At 47.9% G+C, this 14,738-nt stretch overlaps 1 protein-coding gene across 1 annotated transcript in view; it reads right to left on the reverse strand.

Annotated features, from left to right (window-relative positions):
• MSI2 (musashi RNA-binding protein 2) overlaps positions 1 to 14,738 on the reverse strand; it is a 254,694-nt gene that overhangs the window by 82,453 nt on the left and 157,503 nt on the right. The window lies entirely within an intron of this gene.

Consider the following 14,738-nt stretch of genomic DNA (forward strand, 5'->3'; position numbering starts at 1 on the left):
GGGAAAAAGGGAAAAAAAAAAAAAAAAAAAAAAAAAATACATCGACACGCACCAAGGAGGATGGAAATCCAGGATGCAGAGCTTCAGCTCGAAAGAGCAGGTTTTGAGATATATGGAGAAAGAGGGTCTTTTTTCCCCTCCGCAAGCCAGCCGCGAGGCACAGCATTGCACACTCACCCAGGGCAGCAGCGGGGACTTCACTCCTGTCCTGCTGCACATCTCCATCCCGCTACGGTGCAAGCCTCGGTACGTGTCCCAGCCTCTCAGGCTCTGCACACGATGTAGGATTACTTCATCCTTGTGGTTCTTCTGAGAATGAAGGTGTCTTCACATATAAGCGTCCTAAGTTTAACACTTGAGTTTTCAAACGCGATTAAGAAAAGCTAGGAAAACTGCCAAGCGACTTGGCAAACAGACTGAAGGGATGAGGAGAAGGACCCGGCCCTCGGCCTCCTGAAAAACAGGTCCCTTTTCAGCGCCTCAAGTCGAGCATCCTAAAAATCACACGCGACTTCTGCAAACCCTCGGCTGCGGGAGGCGGGAGGTGCCGGCGTTGGAGACGCCTCTTCCCCCCGCCTGCGGCCATGCCAGCCCACGAGGCGCGGAGGCGGCCGACTGCCAGCGCCAGAGACAACAGATCAAAACCACCAGACGGCCCCAAACCTCCGCTTTTACCTCCGGTGAAAATAAAATAACGCCGCGATCCGTCTGACACAGAACCGGCTGTGGCAGCACCGGCTTCTCTCCCCGACCAGAACCAGGACCTGAGTTCGGCACGTGCCGGAGTTGGCCGTGGGTGACAGAGCACGGCCGCAGGTCCAGCTCTATGGGTCGGGTACAGGCTGCCCTAAATAAAGTGCCCCCCCCCCCGCCCCATCATATGTACCTGTGACCAGCGGCCTTTTTAATGCATTTTTCTTCCCTTTTTTTTTTTTCCTTTCCACTTTTTACTCAATCGGCCCCCGTGTTTACAGCTCACTACACCACAAATCCTTATTTCATGTCACCCACTGGCCCAAGCTGTCCCCACTCACTGTTTCTCCTAGACAAGTTAATAAGATGGAAGGCTCCCCGGAGGCCTCGAGCCAGTGAACATTATCACTTGGAAGCAAGGCAGAAATACTGACACATCGGAAATGACTTCAAGCCTATTAATTACCCTTTCTTCTCTGGCAGATCTTTGAGAGAGAGCTTGACAAATTGAAAGGCAGGAGAGATCATCCTTCCCTGCCCCAGAAAGAGCCCCCACCCACATCAACAAAAGCAAAACCCCCCCCCCCCCAAAAAAACCCCACCCCTCCTTTGTTTTGTTATCAATTAATTCATCAAAAATTAGCTGAAACAGAGGCTGCCCTTTCTCTCTGTGTTCCCGTTTCCTAGGGTTCGGAGGAGGCAGGATTCCAGCCCCACGGAGAGCGGGGGAGGCTCCGATGGGGCCGGCGCTGGCTGGGAGCCCACCGGCACCGCGGGAGCATCGGCACGGCTCTCCCTTCCATCGGAGAACACGGAAAATCAGCTGCTGCTGCACCGGGAAAACGGGTCTTCGTTTGGAGCTTCCCATCACTGAATGTCAATAAGCTCCATTAACGTGATCCAGTACCCCAGATGCTCTTTAAAACCTTAGTGAATACCCCTCAGCCCATTCTTCCCCTCCCTCAGAACGTATTTTAAAATCCTTGCTGGCATAATTGATCCTAATTATTGTAAGCATTAGATATTAAATGCATTCCTACATGCGACGTGGCTTCAACTACAGGCTTTCAGCAAAGTCTATTGTATAAATAAATGACTGGATTTCTTATTCTAGACTTCAGATTTGACAGTATTAATTTTGATGCAAAGTAGCCATGCAAGTCTAGATAAAGTCACTACCTTCCACTATGGCTTTATTTTTAAGGTGATTTTCGTAATTTCTGGTTTAAAAAAAACCCTGCAAAATAACTTGAACAAAAATCTTCAAGCCATTACCTAGAAAACTATCATTAAATCATTTGTTCATTTTTTATTAGTATCATTGTAATTAAAGAGAATCATATTTCAAAAATATATCTTCAACAGCACTTATCAAAACCCATCCCTGCAGCCTATCAATTAGTATTACAATAACCTCGCTCCCTTGTTGCCTTCGCTATTAGCATTTTGATTGAATGTCTGTTGAAAAGTGACTGGTAACAGAAGATTGTGTTCAGAAAGTAATGTTTCTTTATTCGCTTTCATTGAAGCTTGTCTAGTTGTCTCCAGTTCCTACTCAAAAGAGACAAGACAGTTCCAAAAGCAGTAATTTTGATGCAGGATTATTTTTTTTTCTTCTCTGCGAGGTGAGATAGATTGGGTTAGGCTGGACACAAATGCTATTAAATCACTTGACAGCAGATTTGGGGTCTGCTATCGGCTCTGACCTAAGCACACTTGAACACGCACAAACTACCGGAGAGGTGTCACGGCAGTAACAGCCGATAAATGTGCCCCCAATAAGCGGGGCAAACACATACCACAGGTCTTTGCAAATCACCTTTCAAGAGATTCAATAATAATAATAATAATAATTAATAATGCATGAACTACTCGGGGAAGTTTCTGGCTATGTTTATTACTAATAGTATTGAATGTAAAAGGCAACAGTTTATGAGATAACCCTTTGGACTTTGGGAATGTATCACTGCAACTCGGAGAGAGTTAAGTTTGCCAGCCATAATAAAGCCTCTAACGAAGGACAGATCTGTAACTAACGTCATTACGGAGGGGAAATGGATGCATTTGGCAAGTACCATGAATTATAAAGACAAGAGTTCATTAAATCTACTATATTAAAATAAAAATGACCTGCCATGTCAGACAGTTCTATTTACTGATATTCCCACTGCTGATGCCTTCCCCTGATAAATCACATTCAGCAGGCACAACCAACAGTTATCCAAAAACATTTCAATTACTTGGACGTGCCGGAAACTCGCAAGCAACATTGGGTCGCCCTATAAAAACACCACAATCCCAAAGTTCGCTTTTACGGCTTCGAGGGGAAAACAACCGGACCCCACCGCCCCGTCACCCTCCTGCCTCTCCCCCAGGTGCTCCCTCTGCTTCCAGCGCGGCGGCGATGACGGTCAATTAGACTAATAAGCAATTTAGCAGGGAGAAAAGAGAGGGAAACGTTCAGCCACCGCTGGCACGGCTAGGACCCCTGCTAAAACATCCACCCACGCAAAAGCACGGCGTTCACCACGTCACGACGAACGCAACCGCGTCGGGGAGGTCCCTGCCATGGGTGCTGAGGGCAGAGTCCGGTCCCACCGTGCTTCCTCCCCTTCCTCAGCCTCCTCCGTCCCACCTGCGACCCAGCCCAGCTCCCGTGCTCTTCGGGAAGGGTTTTCCAAGCCTCTCTCCTCACTTCTCTCCTCCTCGGCAGCGCCCGTCTCCGCTGGCAGTCAGCCAGGAGTGTGTAACGGTGTCAGGTAGCAATTTCATTTTTAAAATGCTCTTATCAAAGATTTAAGGTGAAAGATAAGAAGAGCGTACTAAATCATCATAAAGGAAACATTGTATAAGGCATAGTATTTTACAAATCACAACAGTTATCAAAATGAAAAGGGATGAATATAAAAACAAATGGAGCCAGTGCTGAGGAGAGGAGGGGAGGGAGCGCGCCAAATTCGGGAGACATTGATCAGACTTCAGGTTTTCTCGGCAAGTCTCAAAGCCTGAGAAGAACGGGAGCAGCGCTGCCACCGCTGTCATTTTAAAACAGAAATAAAACGCCAGGTACATTTAGACGCGAGCATATACACACACATATCTATATACAAACATGTGCTTATTTATATGCCTTTTCATATAGATAGATCTATAAATATAGATACATATTTTTCATACCATTACCCACGGCTGTTGGATGCTTTTATCAAAGTCATCTGACCTGGAAAGCATCTGTTGTTAATACCACTGTTTTATTATTTATCAAATCCATTTCTTCATAGAATGACTAATTTCATACCCACAGCTGCTCCCATCTTCCCTCGCAGCTGCTCCTTCCCCGAGCAGCCAGGCAGGTTATCAGCCCACCTCCACCTCCCACCACCCTCGTGCCGCTTCCGAACCCTCCTGAACGCCAGGGCCGGGTACAGGACCAGCACTCTGTGCCCCTGCCCCGCGAGGGACACGGTGAAATCAAGCCGAACGGCCAGGAGAGAACCTACGTGGCACCACCGGGAGGGGGGGAACGGGCTGCTCTCTTGCAAGAAAACAAATCCTACACTTTTGTCATCTGATTTGGTTTTTTGTTTTCCTGCAGTTGCGGGGAAATTCCAGAGACTGGAGGGAGACAAATGTTTTTACTTCTTTGTGCCCGCAGGACGCAGGACAGAGCTTGCCAGCAGCAGGGAAGCAAACCCTCCGCTCCAGGGACAGGCTGGCGTCGAGAGCCGAGATCTAAACGGAGGGAAACGGGCTTGCAGAAACAGCGAAATCCGCGAAAGCCAAACCCGCCTCCAGTACCTTTGAGTGATTTTTAGCTCATCCAAACTTCCTGTGAGCTGACGGGGGAATATTTGTTGCTACAACGATGCTTAAAGCGTATTCTCTTGCCAGGCTTACTCCCTTCGGATCCTGCCCTAATTTTGAGCGCGCTGTTGGAACACGTGTGTTCACGTGTGACTCCAGCAATGGATGAGGAGGGTGGTTTCCATCGCCAGAGCCAACTGAAGCTCCAACTGAAGCCAGCCACACAACTCTCAAATGACTTACACCGGGGCCAGCGACAGGCCCTCTAAGAGCAGATACGGAGGGACGGTGCCCTGGTCAAAGACCCAGCGAGTCAGCTCACCGCCCCGCGCCCCCCATCCCTGCATCTTACCAGCTTTGCTGGGACAACGCAAGGCTTAATTCACCACGTGCCTGCAAAGAGCTCCGAAATCACTCAAGGGAGGGCTGCGTAGGGTTAGTAGTATTGTATCTGTTCGCTCCTGGTCTTCTTCCAAAGCAGAGAATTAAGGAATTTGTTAGCATTGATAGGTGTTTTAAAATGGAGAACAATCTGTGAATTATTACACTAGTTGAAGGTACTCTTTCTGGTCCAGAAAACACTCAAATTAAAAAGAAAAAAAACCCACAACCCAAATGTGCCAACCTGCAGTTTTCTGAAAGAAGCTGTTTTTCAACTTACTTATTGTATTGGATCCAGCGAAAAAAGTGCCAGATGTTCTTACTTCAGCTTAGATATACAAAAAACACCCAGAATAAGCAAAATCACTCCTTGCCAGTACATATTAATCAACCTAATTAAAGAAATCTTCAGTCAAAACTTAATGTTTTGGGAAAACCGCTATCGAGCACAGGTAAGAGGGCACCGATGCGAAACGGCACGGACCCTGTGCGAGTGCCGTCCAACACAACCCACCCGGCATCGCTCCATATGCCCCGTGTGCCCCGGGAGGCTGTGCCCGCCGCCACAAACTCTGGATCGTGAGATATTGGAGGAAGTGAGCTGAAAGGGTCTCAGCTGAAGGGAGAAAAGAAGGGGAAGACGAAACGGTGGAAGAATCACTCTTTTTAGAGACCTTTTGCTCTTCCCTCGCTGCCGGTGGGAAGGTGAAGGCAGAGTTACAGAAATCAATCCTTGCCCTTTTGGCCAAGAAGTGGGAAGGAGCCAGCAAAGCAAAGGACAAAGCCAAGCTCAGGTACAGCCCAGCGATCGGCGCTGTCCTTACTAACAAAACGGGAGCTGAGCACAACGCTGTCAGCTCGTACCATGGGTGCGAGTCAGGGCTCTCTGCCCTTCGCTTGCAGCTATTTGCCACAGGCTCATCAAAGCCAACAGATACACGACAATTTACAGCAGCAAACTGTTTGCCCTTGCAGCTCCTATTTGTTCAATTCCCAGGGCAGGAACTTGGCTCTAACTGTGGTTCACGGCTTCCAATTTTCTCTGGCTCTTTGGTGGAAAAGCCCCTGAAATGCAGGATACACGGATGCAGCCGAGCCTTCAGCTAAGAGCTGCCGACTGCCGCAGGGCTCTGTGCAAGGAGCTGCAGGACTCAAACCCTCCCTGAAAGCCACCACGGTGACACAGGGCAGGGACACGGCTTCCCCGCCGGCTGCAGAGCCGGCAGATACGCTGGGGCTGTGGAGAACTGCCATGACCTGTACCTTCTCCCACTCGCAGAAGTCAGCAGGCTCTCTGGGAGCACCAAACACCCGCAGAGCTTTGCTCCGGCACAGCAGAAAACCAGAGCTGTATCAGGGGAAACCAGAGAAAAGCAATGGGCTTTCTTGGCCCATTCTGCAAGAATATTTTCATCTGTGAAATCCTGGACAGCTTCCCATGCAAAATCACTGCCCACACTGACGGCTGCCTCTTCCCACACGCCCGACCAGCCCTGCGAACGTGAGATGGCTCCCACAGGACCGAGATCCCCGCGCTGGAGCCGCAATGCCGAAATCAGGCAGAGGAGGATCGTGGATGTGCAGGGGATCGAGCTGCAAAAGCTCCAGGGAGTGAGACAGCAAAGAGGCAGAGGCAGCCACCTGCCTTTACCTGTCCCAGTCAAACCAGTCGGCAGGCGAGGGTGTGCAGGAGGGGAGAGGAGTAAACCGGCGGCTGGCGAAAGCTGGAGCAGGAGGCGAGGAAGGCTCTGCGGGACCTGCCCTGAGACCAGACACAGCATTACTGCAGCACACATTTTACATATCTAAGCTAGTAATTTTAACAGCTTCTAATTTGCTAATACAAGAGGATTGATTAGGTGGAATGTATCCACGCAAGAGCTGTAAACCGTTAATTGCAGGGTAGAAACGTTTCCATTTACACACCCCATTGCCAAGCCCTCCTTCAGCAGCAGAGTGACTCGAAGCTTCCGCCTTGCAAAAACAAGCCCGGGAGCAATTTCTGCTCCCCAGGCACAGAGCAGGGCCTGGGTCGGCCACACATTCGAGCACACTGACCCCGGTCAGCAAGGCAGGAGCACGTGTTCATGGACCTGCGCAGATGCACCCTACAGCTTGGACCTGCATCCCCCACCTGAATTACCAACACTTAAAAATAAACGCCCAGAAAAGCAGAATCGCAGCCGGGGATGACGAGGACAGCAGGGTGAGATGCCGCGGCAGAGCCCGCTTGAACAGGAGGTTCAGGGTGAAACCCTTCCCTTGCGCTACCAGCATCATTTGTGTAACCCACATTTCTGCTGAATCTCGAGATTTTTGGGATAGGGGACGTGTTATCTCTTTGTTTAAACAGATCACCAGGAGGCTTTACATATGACAACGACCTTGTAAAATTAAAGGCTCCAGCAGCATCTCGGTCCCAGGCGTGAGCGAGGTGGCAGCTCCAGGGGATTTATCCAGGGACTGCACTGGGCACAGGGAGGGAAACCAGTCCCTTTTCTGGGACATCGAACGGCTTTGGCTCATTGTCTCTCAGCCCCTTCAGGCTGCTGGGAACGTCCTGCCCTCCTTCAGCAAAAGCTTTATTATCAAAACCAGCAGATATAAAGCACAGATATAAAAAAAACCCAAAACCAACAAACCCCCCCCCCCCCCAATGCCTATTTGAGAGGACTCGCCCAGTTGGCTTTCAGCGATCCACTGGGAGAAGAAAACAACACACCGGGGAGTGAAAGCTGCATGGTGTGTCTCAATATTTTCATATCACATTTTTGGGCACGGGCATGCTGCGAGTAGCTGCCTATTTTCTCAAGGTCACCACGCTGATTTTAATTCTGCTCATTGTATTAAGACTGCCCGTCTATGTAAATGTTGCATTTTGTTCTCCTCCTGTTTCTGGCCTTTCCTCAATTAACATTTTCAAATAGTCCCACAAGACTTGAAGCACTACCTGCTAATCACTTCGCTCCTGCTTTCTGGGAAGCAAAAGGGTTTTGGTTTCATCAGCTGAGTAGATTCATAAGCAAGAACTTATTCACGACATTTAGGGTTTCTTTCCATTCATAGATCATCAGGATTTTTGCTAATTTATCTGTCACTCAAACTGGCTGCTCAGCAGTGACAATAAAGATGGCAAACTGAAGTTGTGTCGAAATGACCTCACTGTCTTCCCAACACAGTTTCAGCTGGGAAGATTACGTTGCCTAACACAAGCACTCATCCTGGCAGAGCTCACACATACTGACTTTCTGCAAGTACAACTGAACCATTACCCTAATTTTAAATAAGTTCTTAAATATTTGCACAACTCTTGCTTTACGTTTCCTGAAGAACCTGTCAGAGATGGGAAAGACTCCACTGATTTACTTTGCACTCTCCAATACGACTGTAGTCTAATTGCATTAAGTTATTGATACTGTTCAGTACTAAGTGAATGGGAAGATTTTTCTTTTTAAGACAGTGACTGTTAACCGCAGTTCTACGGGAAGGAAATGCCCACTTTTCTGCTTGTGGTCCTACCTATGTCTAGCCCTGGACGCCACACAGACACCGTCTGCGGGACCAGCGCTGCCATCTCCCATCTTTCTGCCTCTCTACTTTCCCATCCGAGGCGTCTGGCTATCAGCCTCTGACAATCTGCAAAACCATCATTTATTGCATCCCAGTAATATCAGAAAGCTTAACTGGTATTCGAAAAGCTATTTAATATCTTCTGTATACAGGTGCCAGAGAAAATGCTAAATTTCCTCCTGCACGCCTCTTCCTTCCTGCAGGTTTTATGCTCTGGCTCTGATCCTCCCTTCCTGCAGCCCTTTCCATCAGGGGAACGAGATCAGAACGTTGTCTCCTGCATTTATTAGTGCCTGACACCCACTTTGCAGAGCTGTCAGTGACCCAGCGCCGGCCATCAGGGACGCCTGCCTTCACCTCGCCTCCCGTGTCAGAGAGGGTGCAGAGGCAGAGCCGCCAGGACTGAGCCTTTCAGCCAACGTCTCCTCTCGTTACTACCTGGATTAGGGCTAATCGAAAGGAGGCTGGATAAATTAAGAAGGTCAAAAAGGTCTGGCTGTGTAGGGCTCTCCCTCTGGGGAGAGGGAACTAAATAATTTGTTTAGACGTTAGCTATGAACACAAGATACAAATGAGTTTTACGAACCTGCTGTCCTTTACAATATACTTTTAAGTTGATATTTACCTTAAAGTCTGATTATGTAACTGGAGACTTCCAAACTAATTGCTGGGCTGCGTTTGCAACCTTTACCGGAGGTTGGCGGGATTTTTTTTCTTATTATTATTGCATTTGTTTGTTAAACAAGAAAATAAAAATGTCAAGCCATCTCCCGAGTGCTACTGGCAAGCCGAGCCTCTCCCCTTCTTTAGAGAAAGCATTTGCACACATCTATTCCTTCGGTGCGTCCCGGCCAGTGCAGCTGTTCGCTCTTTCTCCTCCTCTGGATGTAATTTTCATTACTGGTATAAAATTAAGCAATAAGGTATGACAGACAGTACATAGCTGGGCAATTATTCCAAGCCTCAGGTGGCGTTATCCAGCATGAGGCTGGGGGCAGAATGACTGTAACCACCCGAGACGTTCAATAATCGCCTTGAAAAGCGTGGCCAGGAGCCTTATTTGCTATTCTGAAACAGAGTCTACTGGGATGCAGGGCTCATACTGGCTTGAATGCATTTATTTTTACACTTCACGTAAGGTGCCCTGATGCAGCAGCAATACGCGCTGGCCAGGAAATTAAAAGACAAGGGAGATGGATCCAAGAATTGGCAGCTTTTCCTTTTTGTTTTGTGTTTATTAACACCAAAGTAGGGAGCAGCACCAAGCCTGTCGAGCTTGGGGCCACTGCCGTGCCACCACGCGAAGGCCACCACCCCAGCAGTGGCTGTCACTCTGGCCCTGGGGGGGTAACGCTGACGGTCCCCAGCGCCCGATGCAGAGGCTAAGGGGGCTAAATTGATGCCAAATGGGAAGTTGGTGGGCCGTGGCCACCCGGCCCCGAGAGCGGGGCTGAAACCACGAGCCCCTTCCCCATGGTCCGTCTCACCAGCCGCAGCCATCCCAACTCCTACCTTGGCTTCACCCGGGACGGAGGTGAACTCACGACGTGAAGCAGAGAGATGTGAATATTGCTCTTCAGCATCACAGCCGTTAATGTGGCTTATGACATGAATATTTATAAGTGAGGATGTAATATTAAAACCATACACATATAAAATATTAATATGGCACATGTCATAGCTGCAATCTAAATAGATAGGTATGACTGACGGTATTACCGCTCAGCCATCACCACTTTCATTGACAGGTCTGTAAATGGTAAATAATATTAACTAATGAATCTTCACAGCCCTCGTGAAGTTTCGAAGCAAATATTTGCTAAAACCCCCTGTCTGCAGCTACTCCTCCCTCCAATCCTCTGTGCTTTTGGCAGAAGATAAACTCTCTGCATCTCTATGCACCAAGGGTTAAAGTCTCTCTCCATGTTGCAAACCCCAGGTCCCCGGGATGAATTTCACCAGGTAAGGAGCGGTGAGGCTGAGCCGAGCAAGCGCTTCCCTCAAAACAACTGCACTCTCTGGAGTGCCATTTACGAAGTGATACAACTGACAAGGGAATAAAAGTGTGTCTCATCTAGGAAAGCAATAACAATGATACTGCTTCCATTTATACCTTATGTCACACTTTTCATCCAAAGCCCTTAAAGCACTTTATGCTCTAAAAAAATACCACCACTGTGTTTGTGGATGCTTTTCCAAAATCCTACAGGTCCAACCTGGGCAAACAGCAGCTTTAGCCCCATCCTTCTAAAAGCAAAACTATGTGAGCAGACGAAAGGTTCCCTCCGAGCTGTCCTCAAAACGCTCGATACTATCGCCAGACTGCTGCCAAGAAAAGCTATGCTGAAAATGACCAAATTAGGCAATTATTTCTATATATTTTAAATACTCTACTCAAAACTGCCAGGGGATGTATTTTTAAATGCACATGATCTTGCCTTACTTGAGGGAGATGGCGATAAACAAATAATTGCAGCGACTCTTAATTATATTTATATCTCATCTATAAAAATGTCAATTATAACTTCAGAGGTCAACTACAAAACTGAGGTTTTGGCAGCCGGACAGAACACAAAAGGCTATTTTTCTCCTAAGGAAAGCATCATCCTTCACCGAGGCACAGACGGTATCTCACTAACAACATCACTCCTGTCTCTTCCAATAAATACAACCATTACGCCAACTGCTTCCACCTGGACAATTACTTTTATGCACTGAAATCTGCTAGGCAGGGATAGCGCAAACGGGAAGCACGACCCTCACGTTCCTCCTTGAGCGCGGAGACCGCGGGAAGGACGTAGCGGACCCCGCACTCCCGCGTGCCGTCTCGGTGGCACGAGGTGCACGGATCTTTTTCGGTCTGAATTCTGCGGTTTTAGATTAAACCCAAACCTCGTGCGCACCGCTCTCCCCACGGCTGCAGAGCTCCTGTGTCTCCACGAGAAGGCTGCTGCGATGCCAGGCGAGGGTGCTGGCAGTCTCCGCGTGCCCTGCTCGAGGGTGGGCAGCCCCCGGGCGCTGTGGGGGCTCGGCAGAGCCTGGTCAGAAAGCACCCCGGGGAGCTGCTGGGCCGACGGCTCAGCCCTGCAAAAATCAAGTCATTTTAAAGCTCTGCCACAACCAATGCCTGTCTTTTGGAGATTTTTTTTTAACCCCTAACACATAGAATACTGTTTGTATTGCATAGCCAGCCTGCCTTTCTTTAATTTTGTTTAGTTTTAAGATTAAAGAAGTCCAAATCCCATGCTGTCACCTCCCTCTGCCATTCCTAACCATGCGAGAGAGTTAACTGATATGAAAATAACTCTGAGTGCTGAATGGCTTTGAAAAACATATAGCATTGCATTCAATATCGGCAATTACAGCTTGGGGGATTCAACCACTCAAAATCTTTGTCTTTTTGCAAGTTCAAGACGTGGGACTGTCATGATGCACGCCGTGGACAGCTTCTGGGGCGGTCGATGGCTACAGGCAAGCATGAAACAAGTACACACTGGTGGAGAGCATTTAAGGCTGTGATCAAGAGCATCCCGTTACAACAACTAACCAATATGCCGCCTTCTCTTGACTCATCTCTACCCTCACGCTTAACTGTTGCAGAAAGAAAGGGGAGAAAGGGGAGTTGCCAAACCAATTTATCAGGAGATGTTCCACTTCACTGCATTTTTCCCTGCCACAAAATGTACACTGCCCAGGAAGGGCTGAGCCCACTCCCCAAGGGCAAGGCAGCTGCCCCTCCAGCTCCGGCTGCTCCACTTGCTCGGCAGTAAATTGGTATGCTTTCTGGAGCTCCCTTCCATAATGAAGTTAGAAGGACATCATCATCTTGCCAGGCTCCCTCCAACTCCAAAGATCAATAACTAATGCTGAACTCCAGATTTTATCTGCACTTTGCAAGGGTAACAAAATAACACCACCCTCTTTTTTTTTTTTTCTTTCCAATTACTAAATCCTTTCAAGATTGACCCAGTAATTTTCAGCTCTATGAAATTTTAGGCAGTGACGAAGTGATGAAAACGATCTTCCAGAGTGCGTGGAGAACTTTTGTGTGTGGTTTTGCTCCCTGTACAGAAGTGCAAAAGTACAGTGCAGGCTACAGAAACAGAGGATTACCAACACTTCCTTTCCAAAAAGAAACAGCATCTTAACTAAGCTGACCCAGAGGTATTTGCCTTGTAAGTGCTAGTTCGTTGCACGCCCACTATCACAAGTAAGTGGCCAAGCCAGAAGGAGAAACCTCGCAAGAAGACACTGCATCCCAGTAAAGCTAGGGATTGTTTTACCTACAATACTCCAAAAATTAACCGCTCCTTCAACTAAATACTCAGAGATTTTGAAGCCTGCCTTTCATATGGCTAGACAGATAGGCCTGAAATGCAATAGCTCTGAGTCTTATTTTCCTTAGAGAACATCCAGGAATAGTTGGACATTAAAAAAGAAAAAGACACCAGCAGAGGCAACAACATGGTTAGCCTGATGACATTTTTAATGTTATAAAAGTTATGTGCTCCATTGGCAAGGCATTAAGTTTTATTTTGGGTGGGGTTTTCAAGCCTTCCCAAGGTAATAATAAAACTGTTCAATGATGAGTGGCTTTGAAAATCCCTCTTGCTGTGTCTGGTTAAATCTGTGCATTTCCACTAACTAACTAACTGATGTTGGTTCAGCGCTGCGCGTGCAGGGGAGGTACACACTACCAGCATACGCACACACGACTAACACACACGTGCCAGAATTATGTTAACAAATATTCTCAATTTGCTTGCAAGGAAATTTATCTTGCCTTCTAGCAGTAGGGAGTGAATTTTAATACTTTTCCTTTCCCTCGTCTACGTTGATTATTTTAGGCATAGACTAACTACAGTAAACCACAACGGATATTTTATCTGCCATTTCTCTTTCCCTTGGCTAATTTGAAGATACAGATTGCAACCCGCAAGTGGTTTTAAGAATTGCCATTAACACTGTTGCTGCATGCTACTGCATTTTAAACATGTTTCCAACACAATCAGAATGTCACAATTTGTAAAATCTGGGGTGATTTTATGAACAATCGATGCAGCAGAACTCTCTTCATCACAACAGCCCACTAGCCAGTTTATTAGTCTGATTAGCGGTAGCTACCTGTACAGAGAAGGAAAAAATGTCAGAAAAGACTGGTTAAATTCAAGGGTGAAGATGAAGATGACTCTTTACTCTGCCTCTTACACTTGTTTCTTCTTTCCACCTGTACCTGGCAGAGGTAAAGACCCAGAGCTCAGACTTTCATGCCTCCCTGGCAGCTGCTCCAGCCGCAGCAGCAGAGCCCCTCGGCACCGGCCGCACCTCACCCGCTCGCAGCAATTTTGGCTAATCCTGGCAAATAAGCAGCATTGTCCTTCACCCAGCAAAAGGGTAAACCTGTTCCCTGGGAAACAGCCTCGCAAACAGAGCTGACCCTCCTGAGTGCCAGAGAACTCCTGTATTTGCCAGAAGCGGGGAGGGGGAGCTCCAGCCCACCCTGTCCCCTGGGTGGCACAAGTAACCGAGGACAGACCTGGGTCCGGAGCCTGATGCCAGTGGAGCGTACAGGAGGTGTGGGTAACATCACCCTCACCCAATGGCATTGCCAGTCTGCTTTTGGTCCTTTTGGACTCTTAGTTCCTCCCCCCTTACATCTCATCTAGGAGCTTTCACAAGGATGCTAACGCAAAGAGAAATTTTACAGCTTGCATGTAGAAAAAAACAGGCTGTAAAAAAAATATTAACCAGTGAAATAAATTCACAGAATTCCTGGGGTAAAAAACTAAGACCTGTTGCCTCTCGTCTTCCAACACACGTCGTGGAGAAAAAGTGCTTTGTGGAAAAAACCAACAGGTTTCATGGCCGCTAAGGTGCCCCTTCAATCTGCAGCCCTCAACCTCAGCAGTTACAGACCTTTTCTCCAGATAAGACAGAGGAAAGATACTTTTTAAAGAGGAATCCATCCTCTGGGGCTTATCGCTCAGGTTCACAACTGAGAGCAGGGCTCTCCAGCACACTATTCCAGCTTCCCCTAAGAGCACAGAAAACCTGAACCGGAGCTGTTAGAGCAGAGCTCAGCAGTAGCAGAGCACGAACACCAACGCTTCCCAGTGCCCTCACACCTTGGAAAGTGCTTACAGCAGCACAGTGCCACCGGCGGGGATAAAGCAGGGATCACCTTGAGGTACATGGGGAAGAGATGAGCGTCTTGCTTGCAGGAAGCAAGGGAAGGACTAACACACCATCGCTCTATTTTTTTTGTCCCTGCAGAGTCTCCTCCCTACCCT

The sequence above is a fragment of the Haliaeetus leucocephalus genome, unplaced genomic scaffold (genome assembly GCF_000737465.1).
Source record: "Haliaeetus leucocephalus isolate CR32 unplaced genomic scaffold, Haliaeetus_leucocephalus-4.0 Scaffold395, whole genome shotgun sequence".
NCBI lineage: Eukaryota > Metazoa > Chordata > Aves > Accipitriformes > Accipitridae > Haliaeetus > Haliaeetus leucocephalus.